We start from the raw sequence: 17183 nt of genomic DNA on the forward strand, positions 1-17183 counted from the left end.
AACCTTGTAATCTGAATATTTTTCCTTGGTGCCCCTATTTCCTAGTTAACTACAGTTACACGATTAATTCGTTTTATCGCATTATACTAATTACAGGGAATCTTTGATAAAACTATGTCTTGAATTTAATGATAGTAAAGACACGACACTGTTCTAATCTGAGAACACAATAGGTGAAATAGTACATAGTAAAATGTCATTCAAGGGACTTGCTTCCAACTATCAGAACTTAAAATCCCTCTATTTATTTGGCACTGGTGTGGATTGCAACCTGCTATGGATCAGTGGTGATGGGAACTTTGTCTTCATTTTTGGTCTCATCAGAAAGTCTAGTACCACTACACCACTGCTCCTGTGCTCCTGTTTGGACGTTGAGGTTATCTGATTAAGACCCTTTCAAATTAAATCTCAGCCACGTTTACCACACCTGCTCCCCATGACCCTTCCTCTCCCCTCTGAGTGTCACCCCAGAAGGCCACCGCCACCACTGTCACTTGCCTGAAAATAGCCAGTTGCTGTGACCCAGGGATGGCCTGTTTAACGAGAAGGTTAGGGAAAATTAGATAAGACCCTGCTGGAGTTTCTCATTCGGTAAGCAAGGGGCCATTTTGGCTCTTTTATTGACAATAAATCCATAGTTGCTGTGAGAAACTGTTCCTGGAATTGTGTCCCTGCAGGGGAGGAACACTAGGTCTTTCCATCTGTCTCGCCACTTAACGTCTCAGCCTCTCCTTGGACATTTATTCATTTATTTATTACATATGTATGTGTTTCTGCCTTGTTTTCAGGATGTTTGTTTTCTGGATGCAAGTCCCTGCTGTGTTCCTCTGCTCCAGCAGGAGCCAGTACTAATCTAATGTTGAAACAGTTCATACCTTCACTTCTGGCTTTATACTGGATGTTGGATGGGCATTTCATTGACGATGATGAGGAGGATATCCACATTTTCATTCTTGTAATTTAATTTACAATATGCTAGAGTCTGCGTTGCAGAAGCATCTCAGAGAGAAGCTCTGTTTTCTAACAAAGGCAAATAATAAACCACACATAGAAATTGAAGAAAACAAGCTCAAATTCTTGAACAGTTATAATATTTACATTTAGGGGAGTAACATTGCTATTGCTTTGTATTATATATTTAGATTGCAGTTATGTTACTGTAGTAGATTAATACAGCAGTTGTGGCTCAATCAGTGGTGACCGGTGACGTTTAAGATGAGGGAGGACGATCATTTTTATTTTTATGAGCATGGTCTTATTTCAATTGGTAGTTACAAAACTGTAACTACCAATTGGATACCATGAAATTGAGGAGAAAAGGGGTAAAAATAACCCCCCCAAAAATGTATTTTAAAAAATCAAGGTGACACATTTAGTTTGGCCTTGCACACTCTTGCCTGCATCTAGCTGATCTAGGGTGTAATAGTTAGTCCAACAGTCGCAAACGAGAGTTTCAATTGGACAAATTCAGGTATGTTTGTCCCCATTTTGTTCCGTTAGTGTCACGGCCTGATCTGTTTCACCTGTCCTTGTGATTGTCTCCACCCCTTCCAGGTGTCGCTGATTTTCCCCAGTGTGTTTATCCCTGTGTTTTTCCTGTTTCTCTGTGACAGTTTGTCTTGTATGTTTCCAAGTCAACAAGCATTTTTTCCGTTCTCCTGCTTTTTGCATTCTCCTTTTTCTAGTCCTCGACCCTTACCTGTTTCTGGACTTTGTACCCGCCTGCCTGACCATTCTGCCTGCCTTGACCACAAGCCTGTCTGCCACTCTGTACCTACTGGACTCTGATCTGGTTTTGACATTTTGCCTGTGCACAACCATTCTCTTGCCTACCCCTTTGAATTAATAAACATTGTAAGACTACAACCATCTGCCTCCTGTGTCTGCATCTGGGTCTTGCCTTGTGCCTTGATAGTTTGCTTCTGTTCAAGAAACGTTTTTAAACAGAATAGACAGAATAAACACACCCCTGATCATACACAAACACAGGCCACTTTCGTAGCAGCCACATACAAACAGCATGAACATTTTGCTTGTTATATAATTCCTTCTAGCATCTATGCACTCTCCTCCTCTCACACTTTCCCTTCGCTTGTGGACTTCAGAGGACAACATGTGCCTGGGGCCATGCAAAAAAAACTTTCCAAGCCAAACCTTCATATCATAGCCACTAACCACTACACACAGCCTATGTTGTTGGCACCATATTAGCTAACAACGCTAGTAACGTCATAATCAACATAGCTACTATAACTAACGCATTACTAAACCCGGTACAATAATTCAGTACAGTGTACAGTCAGCAAGCAGTTCAGCAGTTACACCAGTGGGTGGCAATAAATTAATAAAACCAAACACTTACCTTGACTTGGAAGAGTTCCAGTGTTTGGATAGCTATAGCCAGCTAGCTCACATAGCATCCCTCTCTGTTTCAGCCAGGTGTTTGATTAGGCTAAACTAGCTACCTGTATTCGCTAGCTAAGTGAAAGTGAAAAAAATACAACTAAATATCTCTCTCTCGCTCTCTTGCTTCTCCTTCATTGTAAAACAAATTAATTTGTTCAAACCTGTTCAACTATTGTCATTCTCTCTTTAAGTCAACTACTTAGAACATTTTATACACTGCAGTGCTAGCTAGACGTGGCTTATGCTTTCAGAACTAGATTCATTCTCTGATCCTTTGATTGGGTGGACACCATGTCAGTTCAATCTGCAAGAGTTCTGATAGGTTGGAGGACATCCTCCGGAAGTTGTCATAATTACTGTGTAAGTCTATGGAAGGGGGTGAGAACCATGAGCCTAGGTTTTGTGTTGACGTCAATGCACGCAGAGGAGGATGAAAACTAACTGTCCTCCGGCTACACCATGGTGCTACCCTACAGAGTGTTGTTGAGGCTACTGTTGACCTTCATTGCAAAATAGTGTTTTTACTCAATTATTTGATAGTTTTATCTAAAAAGGTTACAATTTTGAATATTTCACTGAGGGGGATGGTCCTCCCCTTCCTCCTCTGAGGAGCCTCCACTGGGCTCAATTACAATAACCTTCCCAGTAGGGCCCTCACTATATATCCTAAGTGGGCATCACACGAAAGACAGAAAAGTCTTGAAAAGGTGCTGTGTGTGGCTTACTTTCAGACTAGCACTCAGAATTCTGCACAGTAGGGGTGTCAATGATTTCTGTCACACCATCTGCCTCCATCTCTTTTTCACTCACTCGTTCTTGCTTTATCTCTCTTACCTTCTCTCCCCCTCTCTGGGAAAACATTCAGTCATAACAATGCTCAGACCTTACAGATATCAGTGAAAATAATTTGTTGCAGCTCGAGTGAAAACATACAGCAATCATATCGTGGTTTGCCATGGAAGTTCCTTTTTGAACAGATAACGATGTGCGCATAGAAGTGCTAAATGTCACATAAAACAGTTCTCGGCAGGTGTCTGTTGTCTTGGTCGATACAGTGTTGTATTTCTCTTTTAAAATGTCTTGGGCAATACAGTACTGTAACTCTCTTTTAAAAGGTCTTGGGCAGAACAGTATTGTATTTCTTTTTTAAAGAAAACAACAGCTTGCATCACTAAATGTATCATCACAAAGACCCGAGTGAAAACAGTTGTAAACGCTTATCTTCTCATGAATTGGATTTAAGAGCTCTATTTTTTACTGGGTGTGTGCAATTGTAAGAAAAACACGTTAGACGAAAAGAAGGTGCATGCCAGATGCTTTGTCAATCTAACCTTTGCTTGGGGGGAGAGGGGGTTGAGATCTTACCGGATAAGAGAGAAGGAGCGGGAAAGAGAAAGGGGGGAGCGTCAATATACAGTATAATATAGAGTGAAATGCTTGCTCATTAATCCATTCCTGTTGATGACTTTAGTTTAGACTACATTAGTACAATAAAAGCCAAACTCTCTGTGTTACAAAGTAAAGAGGTTTTGATATGAACAAGCTACAGATAAGCTTCCTGATAACCCTCAACATTCGTACACCATTTAGCAACAAAAATAGATTAAAAAGTATTAACAAGTTAAAAAGTAAATTCACTGGTTTAGATTTGCTGGTTTAGATGTTCACCCAATGTGTTGGTATTGCAAAGCCAACTGTGGTCATATGAGGCACGGCACTTACAATGCCAATGGTTGTGGGTTTGATTCCCACTGGGGCTACCCATACAAAAATGTATTGTGGCAGACGGCAGGGCGAGGTGAGGGGAGTGGTTATTGAGGGGAGATATCTTACAGCCCGCTGGCTCTAACCCAAGCCTTATATGGTCTTCCTGCCCCAACGAGACAAGGCTGTGGTTTGTTAAGCCAGGGAGTGCTTGGGGATAAAGGAGGAAGCAGCCTGCACAAAGGGGCAGAGACTTTTCTCTATAAAGAACAAGTTGCTATATCAGGTCGTGAAGAAGAATGACGAATGTCTGGAGTTGTTGTTGGTGCCCCGTCCCTTTGTACCATCTATCCTGCAGTTGGCGCACTCCCACCTTCTTGCAGCTCACCTAGGGGTGGAAAAGACCCTAGACAGGTATAAGGTACACTTTTACTGGCCATGAGTGAAGAAAGCAGTGGAGGAACACTGCCGCAGTTGCCCGGAGTGACAGCAGGTGGCTCCGAAAACCCATTTTCGCAGTCCCTTAATTCCCCTACCCATTATTTCAGTTCCTTTCAGCAGGATTGCAATGGACCTGGTGGGACATCTACCCAAGAGTAACAGAGGGCACCAATACATTCTGGTGATTTTGGATTATGCCACCAGGTACCCGGAAGCCATTTCCCTATGCACCATGATGGCCACCAAGGGAATCGCATGTGAGTTGGTTATGCTGTTCTCCCGAAGTAGGCATTCCCGATGAGATATTGACCGACCAGGGCATCCCCGTTCATGTCAAGAATCATGAAGGATCTATGCAAGCTAATGAGAATAACCTATTTTTAAGTTTTTGCCTAGTGGAACGGAACATACGAAGTCATTGAGACGGTGGGTGAAGTTAACTATAGGGTTAGACAGCCGGGACGTAGGCATCTGACCCAGATTTACCATGTGAACCTGCTAAAGAAATGGAATGCACGTGATATACTCTACTCTATTTCACCGAAGAAGGCTGGCGGTGACAAATGGGGAGCAGCAGAGCCAAACCCAGAAGCAGGAGCTGAGGGAGTTGGTCAGCCGAAACCAGGATGTGTTCTTCAGTGAACCAGGACACAACAATTTGGTACAGCACCGCATCATCACCGAACCCAGGAAAAAGGTGAAGTTGAGACCCTACTCAAGGAGAGAGGCTGTCAGGACAGAGGTAAAAACGATGTTGGAAGCTGATCTAATCTAAGAGTCGAATAGTGAGTGGTACAGCTCCGATTCTGTAATGATTTTAGATAAGTAAAGGAAATCTCAATAATCGACTCCTAACCCATGTCCCGCATTTGATGAATTAATCGAACGGCTAGGGGCCGCCTGATTTATCAGCACGCTCGACCTGACAAAGGATTATTGGCAAGTGGCCTTAGGTCCCGAGGCACGGGAGAAAACTGCTTTCGCCACCCGGGACGGTCTGTTCCATTACAAGAGGCTTCCCTTTGGTACTGCACGGGACCCCGGCCACCTTCCAGAGGTTGATGGACCGGGTTCTCCGACCCCATCGGATGTTCGTGGTGGCAGACATCGACAAAATATTGTGATCCATGGGTGAGCGCAGTAGTGCAGGCCTTACGGGATGTGGGGCTAACAGCAAACCCCCCAAAATGTCGGCTCACCCTGTGGAGGGCTGAGTACCTAGGGTACATGATCGGGAGGGGATGTGTCAAACCCCAGGTGAAGAAAGTGGAGGCGATTCGGGACTGTCCCCGCCCCCTCACCAAGAAGCAGGTACCCACATTTGTGGAGTTGACTAGTTACTCACTTATTCCCCACTTTGCCTCCCTAGCCAGCCCCCTGACAGATCTGACCAGGAGCCGTCTGCCCACCTAGGTGACGTGGCCCGAGGAGACATAAGAAGCCTTCCAGGACCTAAAGGGAGCACTGTGTTCTGGACCCATGCTGGTGACACCGGACTTCTCCAAGCCACTGGTGGTACAGACCGATGCATCCGAAACAGGGGTGGGTGCCGTCCTATCACAAATACAAGAAGGTGAGGAACACCCAGTCATGTACATTAGCCAGAAGCTGTTGCCGTGGAATCAAAAATATTCTACGGTGGAGAAAGAATGTCTTGTGATGAAGTGGGCACTGGAAACGCTGAAGTAATACTTATTGTGACGGCACTTCACCCTCGCAACGGACCATGCACCACTGGTTTGGATGTCAAGGAATAAGGACAGTAACGCCCGGGTCACCCGATGGTTCCTATCCTTACAGCCCTTTGCTTTCTGTCGTCCACAGATCAGGTGCAGCCCATGGAAATGCTGATGCCCTCTCCAGGAGGGATGCTCTCGGGAGAGGTGAGGGGATTTGTTATTGAGGGGAGATATCTTGGCTCCATCCCCAAGCCTTATATGGTCTTCCTGTCCCAACGAGGCAAGGCTGTTTGTTAAGCCAGGCAATGCTTGGGGATAAAGGAGGAAGCAGCCTGCACAAAGGGGCAGAGTAGGAGAGAACCAAGAGCGTTATGAAGAGTGGGAGAAGCGAGAACAATATCGGTGTGATTACCCGTTGTGAACTGGACTGTCGGACTACTCCCCCTTGTGTACCGGACCGGATTGGCTCAGGACCCGAGTGTGAGGATTACCCCCGGAAAACGTAACGGACAACGAGAATGGCTTGTGGACTGTGAGGCGATTGGTGAATTCCCCCTTATTTCCCCGTGTACCGATATCCTTAATAAACTCCCCCTTTTGCATTCGATTTGTGCTACTGGTGCATGTTTTGGTATTGAACTTGGAAACTTGGTGATTTGGAAACCCAACACCCTTGAGCCTGCTACAGTATGCACACATTGCGGTAAGTTGCATTGGATAAAAGTGTCTGCTAATTATTATTAACTGTATGACCAAACTGATGCAGTGTGTGTGTGTGTGTGTGTGTGTGTGTGTGTGTGTGTGTGTGTGTGTGTGTGTGTGTGTGTGTGTGTGTGTGTGTGTGTGTGTGTGTGTGTGTGTGTGTGTGTGTGTGTGTGTGTGTGTGTATACCAAATATGTCTAAAAAGAAACTCTTGGTCCAACTTTCTCTGCCTTTCTACTCTTTTCCAAAGTCAACATTTTTATCCTCAATTTCTTTTTAATCTGTCAATCAGGACTTTCCTCAATTTGCATGTGTGATTTGAAAGTACAAAATGTTGTGTTTTGCCCATGTCCTGTTGCTAAAAAATCACAAAACATGTTAAACATTACAATTGTTTGATGCAGGGGTCACCTTTGATAACAATTTAGAAGAATTTGACAAAGCAAAATAGTCCTTTCCCTGGCCACAGTTAAATGCCTGAGAAAACATCATTAGCTAAACTGAAAACACATTTTGATCAGTTTGAAATGTCCCTTTGACAGCAGTAGCCTAGTTATAGGCTTTGACAGCAAGATAATTAGGCTACTCCAAATAAGGTCAATGAACCAAAGCAGTTTCACAGAACACTAAAAAGTGTCTTAGTAGTTTTCCAATAACAAATAGCTCATGAAGCACGGCTGTGTGTGTTTCTCATAGTTGAGCCAGCTGAATGGAGGCCTTTTGTCCTGCTGGCAGATCCACTCTGCACTGACTTCTTGTTTACCGGCTGGGGCTCTGAGGGGATTTCCTCTGTGTGGGGAAAAATTAACCACCAACTCTACACCATCATAGAGGCTTTTTATCGAAACTGTGTTGAAGTGTTGTCAATGTGGCAAATACCTTATTAGTAGGCACACACACACACCATGACATACTTTTTTGGGATGAGTCTGGGGTATCGTGAGTGTGCAGATGGCTAATGAGGCCTATCTGAGCCCGGGACACTCTTTGGCACACTGACATGATATCTTGGTAACAGTGTCCTGAGGAACCACTCTGTTGATATGGGTCTTGTGCTCAGGGGTGACGATTGGGTATGGCATACCCTAGCTCAACATGAACAATTAAAATTAGACTACTAAAATAATTTATATCCCTATTAAAAGGCTAATGCAGCAACCATAACCACGGGAAGATGTTTGGGGGTGGGGGTGGGGGTGCTGTGATTTTTTTTATTAACCCTTCTCAAGAAAGTTTGCGGTTCTGAAACTGCAGTCAAAGTGTCGTAACTGCAGTCGACTGTGGTATTTTGGACGCAATAATATTACCTGTGTTCTCTGTTCGTCTGTTGCCAGTTCGTCTTGTTTCGTCAAGCCTACCACCGGTTTCCCTCTGTTCCTGTCTCTCGATTGTTCCTGGTTTCTAGTTTTCCCAGTTTTGACCTTTTCTGCCTGCCTTGACCCTGCCTGCTGTCCTGTACCTTTGCCCCACCTATTTGGATTACTGACCGCTGCTTGCCCTTGACCTGTCTTTTGCCTGCCCCTGTTGGATTAATAAACTGTTGTTACTTCGACGTTGCCTGCATTTGGGTCTTACCTTAATGTGAAATATACTGCACTCTAACTGCATTCTTTTTTCATAAGGGTATTTTCAGATTTTTCAGGGGGTGCTCCAGCACCCCTACTTCCCGTAGCTATGGAAGCAACCCAGCTGGCTGGCTTTAGGACTATGGACTGGGCATCCACACAGCTCTGCAGAAAACAACACAACTCTTCTCTCAAAAATGTGGAGGAGATAGATGGCTAGATAACTGCTGTTTGACTTGACATCAAACTAAACTAGAGTTTTTGATCCCGGTACTGAGCTAGTGAGTAGCAGCTAATTACTCTCTGACGTGTTTGTAGAATGTTAAATCCACTATCGACTGGGGTGAAGGAAGTTACAGCAGCCAAGGTGATAACGGCTGAAGTCAATTTTGGATGTTTTTTTGCTATTCTTTAAATTGCATTTTAGAGTTTTTAAATTAAGTAAAAATGCAGTAAAAGAGCTTCAACTTGATAAAAATTCAGAGTCACTTTGCTATACCCTAGGTTTAGCTGAAATGACGCCCCTGCTTGCGTTGCTGTCTCTTTACAATCAAGAAAGAAGAGCCAATTGTTTGCTATAATGCATATTGTAAGTAATTACCTGACATAACTCAAGACGATAGCTGTGTTTGAATACCCATACCTACATACTGTATACTACATACTTAATGTGTAAATACTATATTCTATTAGTTCATTTTAGTATACTGTAAACAAACGGTATCCTTTCAGGGGAAATAGAGGAATCCGCATTGTGGTAGCTTTTGATAAAGAAGAACATCAAGATGAACCAGTTGCTTTACAAGTGGGATGCATTGTTGAGCGCTACATCCCGAGGGGTTCGTGCTGATTGTACGTTGATTGTGACAGTCAGTTAAATGCCGTCCCTTGACAAGGCAAAAACAAGATGTATGTAAGGAGAAGTACAGTATTATCATAAGGAGAGTTATACTTGGAATACGGGAGGCGCAGCGGTCCCAGCCGAATCCTGAGGGGGGCCCCAGATAGCCGGATGGGAAAAAGAGAGGCAGAGGAGGTATAAGAGAGAGAGGGAGGAAGAGGGTGAGCTTGAGTCAGTTAAAAATGGTGGGGGAAAAGGATATGGTTTGTTAAAGAAGAATGGTAGAAAGTGTAAGCAGAGTCAGTTGAAGACAGGGGTCGAAATGGAAGTGAATGAGGGCAAAGTATCGAAGGTGGTAGCTGTGGTGAAGTTCTCTGAGCCCGATACTTGCACCGAGGGTCTGGATAAAGATAAGTCTGACAGTAGGAGTGAAGTTTTTGGAAAAAGTGGACCCTTGCCTTTTGGCTGATCCATTTGAGGTTTCAGGGCGAAAACAGAGTTGGGTGCTGTGGAATCAGTGAGGGGTACCAGAAGTGGTCTTGTGATAATTATGTGTTTCTGCTGGTCAGAGGGAGCAGATGCTCCATGTTAAACGAATGGTGGCAAGATATTTGTTTTTTAAAATTGTTTTGCTCTCAAGAAAAGGGCACCATTGAAAGGGGTGATTACTGGGGTAGTGGTAAATGTGAAAGCTGGTCAACTGAAGAGGAAGATTCCCAGTGTTTGATGCTCATCGCTTGGTGTGACGCAGACAGGATGGTGTGAGTGGAGAGACAGAAGAGTCATTGTCTGTTCTTTTGAGTTTTGATGATGAGTCTTTGCCCGACCAGGTGATGTTAGGATATATAAGTTTTCCTGTACAAGCTTTTGTGACGACTACATTACGTTGTTACAGTTGTCAAGCTTATGGGCATGTGGCAGCAGTGTGTAGGAGGAAGGTTCCTAGGTGTGAGAAGTGTGCCGAAGGCATGAGAGAAAGGAATAGGTAGCTTTGGGGAAAGTAGTGGTATGTGTTAATTGTAGGTGTGCCCATGGGGCTGGGGATCAGAAATGTCCAGTGCGAGAGAGGCAGTTTGAGGTTTCCAGGGTTAGAGTAGTGCAGAAGTGGTCATATGCTGAGGCAGTGAGGAAAGTAGAGGAAGATGGGTCAAGGGGAGGGTTCCTGAGAGGAGTGGTGTGAGTAGTAGATCTGTACCAGTACAGAGGGATAAACCAACAAGTGATATATGTTTCAGTAAAATTGGATTTTTGGCATTTATAGTAATGGTTATCAACTGTACTGCAGGGATGGAACTTAAGTCGCAGAAAATAGTTTGTTGTGGTAGCTGCAGAGAGGTATTTGGGTGTGCAAGACTTGACATCAGAAGGTGGTGATGTCCCATGCTTTCAGGCTGTTTGCCTGAAATAGGACTAAATAGATTTAAATAGTGGAGTATAGTATTTATATAAGGGAGTTATATTCCAGTCTAGTAGGTAGCGGTAATGCAACATTTATTGGATGCCAACCTCCGCCAAACCTCATCGTAGAAGAAGGTATCCTTTCAGTTGAGCGTACTAGCGCTTCACCTGTCTACCAAAAGTTGATGCTGTTGCTAAGCAACCTATTGTTAGCATAACACATGACTAGCTAGACATTTTACGAATCCGGGTGTTTTATGATTTCAATCTGGAGTGCCTGAGTGCGCTCTGGGCTTTCGTAAATCCAGAGCATTGTCAGATTGTTAATTTGTCAATTCAGAGCGTTTCGCTCTCGGAGTGCACACACTGGACACTCTGGCCAAGGAGTAGGGTTAATCCGAGCGTTCTGAACTCACAACGGAGGTCAAGCACCCAAGCGAACTGGCTAACGTTAGCTAGCTACTTCCAGACACAAATGAGAGAACACCTCTGACCATTTTACTCGCCCTAGCAGAGCTGATTAGGCTGTTTTCATGTTATACAGATCATTGGCGACTAAGTGTGCTGCTGGCAACAATTTAATTACGTTTTTTTGGGGGCAACGTTTATTCACACCAGCCATATTCAATAGGTGTTGAGCGTTTGTAAATGTATCAGTTATTCTGCGATCCGGCACACAGACGAGATAAGAGTGCTCTGAAATCGGAGTAGATAGCCAGAATTAACAATGCCCATTGAGAACGCTGAACGACTATAGCACTTAGCTAAAAATGCCATGAATAATCAAGCCAATAAACGTTGGGTAGTTAGTTAGGAAGCATATAGTTAATATACAGCTTGGCTAGTTAGATGTAGCAGCCAACTAACATTAGGACGGTAATTAGCTTACATATGGTTTGTAAGGATAGCATAGCTAACCAACATAACATGTAAGGTAACTTATTTGAAATGTCATTACTTTATTATATTGCTAAACATTTTCCTAACATTTGTCATAATTAGTTAAAGCAATGAATTTGTATTGCCATTTTTGTTTTAGTATGATATGTTAGATAAAGGAATAACGACAGACACCAATGTCAGGTTCAATAGCCTTGTTTGTGCATTGTACGAATGGCTACAACTGGAGTCCGGGGAACAGTCCCGGCTAGTCGATTACCTATCAACTAGACTCCGTAACATCATCCTTTTCAATAGAAAGTGCAAACATAAAGGCATAACATTAAATTCTTAACAGTCAGGTCATAACAATAGAAAAAGCATTACATTTTCTTTTTTTACTTCAGTTGTCATCTTCCTTTTTTTAATTTCAATTTAATTATTTAAGAACAAATATAGATTTTAATTAACCGAGGGCAAGTTAACAGTCCCTTGCTTACAGAGTAAGCATGTCCGGTGGCTTGCACAGCCGACCCACCCGTGAGTAAGTATTGGCTCTGACAGGGGTAGGATTAGGGGCACGAGCTGGAGAGCTTGGTGGGGTAGAAGCCTCACCTTCAGTTGGCCCATGTCTCAATTCTGCACCCCTTACCCTTAGGCCTGGACTGTGATCCAGCTCATCTAGGTGAGTGTATGGCGCGTTCTGGTTTGTCTGCTCTGCTACACGCAGATCCACCCGATTGCGACGATAGAGGGATCCACCAACATCCACCAGGTAAGAACGTGGTGCAACTCTCTGCAGGCATGTGCCCAGCCTCCAAAGTCCTGTGTGGTCTCCCGGCAGCGGTTTCATCCTTATTGTTTCACCCACCTCCAGTCTGGTAGGTCCCGAGCAGTCCGGTCGTAGAAGCACTTACCGAGCTGCTTTCTGTGACGCAGTTTGTCCGTGACGCCAACCATGACGTCTGGAAGGAAGGCGTTGTGCTGGGCTGCTGTCCATGTTTTCAGTGGGTGTGTTCCTCCACTATAAGATCGCTTTCCATGGGTCGTTGCTGTCACGCAAGGCCCTGCTTAACAGGTTTTTTGCAATCTTGACAGCTGATTCTGCCTTGCCATTTGCTTTTGGGTGTCTTGGAGAGGAGGTCACGTGGTCAAACTCCCATTCTGAGGCGAAACGCTTGAACTGTGCAGTGAATTGTGGGCCATTGTCCGTGATTACCTTGTCAGGCTGACCTTGCCTTGCAAACTGCGCCTTGCAGCGCTTTATGGCCGTCTCTGCAGACAAGTCAGGGAGCAGTTCAATTTCCCAAAAGTCAGAGTAGTGATCAACAATGAGAAGATAGTCCTTTTGTCTGTGGCTGAATAAGTCCATGCTGACGATTTGCCAGGCCCTTGTGGGCAGTTCGTGTGACATCATGGTTTCCTTTTGCTGTTCATGAGCATACTCGTTGCATGTGGTACAGTTGCTGACAAAGTCTTTAATTTCTGCTTGCATGTTTGGCCAGTATAATGTTTCACGAGCCTGGCGGTAGCATGCATCCCCTCCAACGTGACTGGAGTGTATGCGGGTAAGCATCTCTGGACGTAGTGGTTTGGGAATAATGACCTTCTGACCTCTGAACAAGACACCATTTTGCACGCTGATCTCATCTCGAAAGGTCCAGTATTCTCTCACTGTGAAAGGTGTCTCCTCTTTCAGGTATGGCCAACCTGCGAGAGCCATGGACTTCAGTGACTGTAGGCGTTCGTCCTTGTCAGTGTGTTGCTTTATCTGGGCTAGGCGGTGATCTGTGATGTTTAAGTAGTCTGCCTGATTGATCTGTTGAACATCTTGTTGTTCCTGCTGTAGCGAACAGATGGCCTGCCGCTGATAGACAGTGCCTCTGCCTGTACATTGTGTTGTTGGCTCAGTGTGTCGCTGATGTACATCTCTGGTCCTGGCTTGTAAATGACCTTCAGGCTGTAGTTTTGCAGAGTCAGGAGCATGCTTTGAAGCCTCTTGGGCGCGTTGAGGAGAGGTTTACTGAATATGGCAATGAGTGGTTTGTGGTCAGTTTCAGCGATGACCAGGTCTCGCCCATATAAGTAGTGATGGAATCGCTGGCAGGAGAAGACGATGCTGAGGCACTCTTTCTCAATTTGTGCATAGTTTTTTTCGGTGGGGGTGAGCGCTCTCGAGGCAAACGCAACGGGCTGGCCTTCCTGCATAAGGCAGCATCCAAGTCCGCTTTGGCTGGAGTCGCTCTGGATTGTGACAGGCTTCATGACGTCGTAGTAGCGCAACACTGGCATGGATGAAGCCAGAGATTTCATCTCCTGCACTGCGGCCTCGTGCTTGGGTAGCCAGTGCCATGATGTGTCTTTGTCCAGCAACCGGCGCAGAGGCTCACAGACTGCTGATAGGTGTGGCATGAACTTTGCAAGATAGTTTGCAAAGCCGATGAGACGCTGTACTCCTTTTGCATCAGACGGGTTTGGCATGTCGAGGATCGCTCTGACCTTGTCTGGGTCCGGCTTCAGGCCTTTTGCCGAGAGAATGTGGCCATGGAAGTGGACGTCTTACACCTTGAACTGCAGCTTCTTCAGGCCAAGGCGAAGCTTAACTGATCGGCAGCGCTCCATCAGTGCCAGGAGCTTCACATCGTGGTCGCGTACTGCTTCTTCGTCTGTGTCACCACAGCCTACGATCAGGACATCATCTGCGATGGGTTCAATGCCCTTGAGCCCAGCCAGTAACTCGTGCTGCTTACGTTGGTATATCTCAGGCGCCACTGAGACACCAAACGGGAGCTTGAGCCAGCGTTTCCGACCCCAGGGGGTCCAGAAGGTAGTCATGAGGCTGCTTTCTTCATCCAGCTTGCATTGAAGGAATGCATCTCGGGCATCCACCAAGGTAAAAATCCTGGCCTTGGGAAGCTTATAGAGGACATCCTCTAGTGTCGGCATGATGTAGTGGGATCGTTTCAGTGCTTGGTTCAGATGCTTTGGGTCGATGCAGACCCTCAGCTTCTCTGTTTTTTTCACTATGACCATATTGCTGATCCAGTCAGTTGGTTCAGTCACAGATGTCATGTGGCCATCGGCCTCATACTTGTCCAGCTGGGCCTTCACAGCCACTTTCATTGCAATGGGCACATTGCGAGGAGCACACTGGACTGGAGTGATGCTCTCATCCACTTCAAAGTGTACCTCCCCAGGCACAGATTCAATGGGCATGTTGAATACATCGTCATATCTGCTAAGTAGTTGTTCTTTGGACAGGGGTCCATGCTGGACATGATCCACAATGTGCAGGTCATTTGGTACAGTGAACTGCATCAGTCCCAGGCGTTCGCATGTAGAGCCTGAGAGGAGAGGATGTTGACTGGTTTTTACAATCTCAAACTCCAGCTTGTGTTTGCGTCCCTGAATAACACATTCGGTCTCAAAGGTGCCCATAGAGCTCATTAGCTCTCCTGAGTAGAGCTTTAGTCTAGTATCGCTGGGCAATAGATGTGTGTCAGGTGCCAGATTGATTTTGTCTTTGTAGCTCATTACGTTGCATGTAGCACCAGAATCCAGTTGACATTGTTGTTGCTTGTTGTGTAATCGTAGTGTCACAAACCATTTCTTCCCTCTCGAGTGTACAGCCCCAATGGATTCATGCATGTAAATGTCACTTTCACTTTTCAGCTCTGAACATTGAATGACATCATCAACACAGTGAATCTTGCCCTCACTCACCCTTCTTTTGCTTTTGAGACACACTTTAGCAAAATGATTATTAGTTCCACAAGCTCTGCATGGTTTTCCGTAGGCAGGGCAGTGCTCTTTGCCACGTGTGTGTGTATTCCCACAGTATTTACATGCTACGGGGCTCTCTGTGTTCACCGTCTGTGGTGAATTGCTCTGCCTCGATTGGTTTAGTCTGAATGTCTGAACGGTATCAACGTCGGAGCGTGGGGTTTCGATTTCCATTGCTCTCATTCTCATGTCAGTGACTTCAGCAGTGCGGCACATTTCAATGGCAGTTACTAATGTTAAGTCTCTCTCTCTCAGTAGACGCCGGCGTGTATCCTCATTTGCAATTCCCAGCACTATTTTGTCACGAATCAATTCATCTTTCAATCCCCCGTATTCACAAGTGGCAGATTTCTCTCTCAAACGGGTTACAAAGTTGTGTACTGACTCACCCTCTTCCTGTTTACAGCTTCCGAAAACGAACCGCTCATAAATTATGTCTCTGGCGGGTTTGAAGTAATTCTCCAATGCATCCAATATAGCCTCTGCATCACACTGTTGACGTGCTGTGAGGGTGAGTTTGTGCCGGTAGATATGCCTGCATTCGCTGCCCATTAAACTCCTCAGAGTTGCCGCTTGTACCTCGTTGGGTTTCTCATGTAGACCGGTCGCCAGCGCATAGTCCTCGAATTCATCCCTGAAGTTGTCCCAATTAGTATTCCAGTCCCCTGTGAGAACCATGGGATTTGGTGGCGGAATGTTCGCTGCCATAGCAATGGAATATGAGATTTATTTGCCTTCAGTCATCGACGTAGGTAGTGATGCTAGCTAGGCAGCTAACAACGAGTTGATCAGTGTTGTGAGTAGGAAACGGCGTGTGTTCGCATATGGAACGTAACTGCGCCTATACTGTACTTAGCTACAAAAAATAACAAACGTGTGTTTTCCGAGCCACTTCTGATACCATGTTTCAGTATGATATGTTAGATAAAGGAATAACGACAGACACCAATGTCAGGTTCAATAGCCTTGTTTGTGCATTGTACGAATGGCTACAACTGGAGTCCGGGGAACAGTCCGGCTAGTCGATTACCTATCAACTAGACTCCGTAACATCATCCTTTTCAATAGAAAGTGCAAACATAAAGGCATAACATTAAATTCTTAAATCAAATCAAATGTATTTATATAGCCCTTCGTACATCAGCTGATATCTCAAAGTGCTGTACAGAAACCCAGCCTAAAACCCCAAACAGCAAACAACAGTCAGGTCATAACAATAGAAAAAGCATTACATTTTCTTTTTTACTTCAGTTGTCATCTTCCTTTTACCTATTACCTATCAACTAGACTCCGTAACAGTTTTCTTCAAATCTGAAAACGATGTGGAGCCACGCCCATTTGATGAAGAATTGCATTATGGGCCCTAAAAGCACGGAAATAGTGTCCACTGCTTGTGTACTTCGTATTTTGACGAATTGAGTACGACATCGGAGGACCTTTGGTATACTATCTATATCCATGCTATGACCTATAGGCATACTATATACTCAATTTACGTCACAAATAGTCCGTTTCTTATGAGTGTTCGAACGCAGCTAATGTTCATGAGTATCTAGACATTTTTACGCATCAATCAGACTCATTGTGGGGTATTAAATAGACTCATAGTGGGTACTAGGCTACTTAGCAATAATGTGGCGTCATAAGTACATTTGGTAGATACAAATGAAGTTGCTTCTGCCTACAGTAAACTAAAAATATCCACTTGTATTAAGTTGAATATTAAATTATAGGCAAATAAAATGTGTGATTCTCAATTGTCATCCCGTATATAACGTTCAACA

The sequence above is a fragment of the Oncorhynchus keta genome, chromosome 8 (assembly GCF_023373465.1).
Source record: "Oncorhynchus keta strain PuntledgeMale-10-30-2019 chromosome 8, Oket_V2, whole genome shotgun sequence".
NCBI lineage: Eukaryota > Metazoa > Chordata > Actinopteri > Salmoniformes > Salmonidae > Oncorhynchus > Oncorhynchus keta.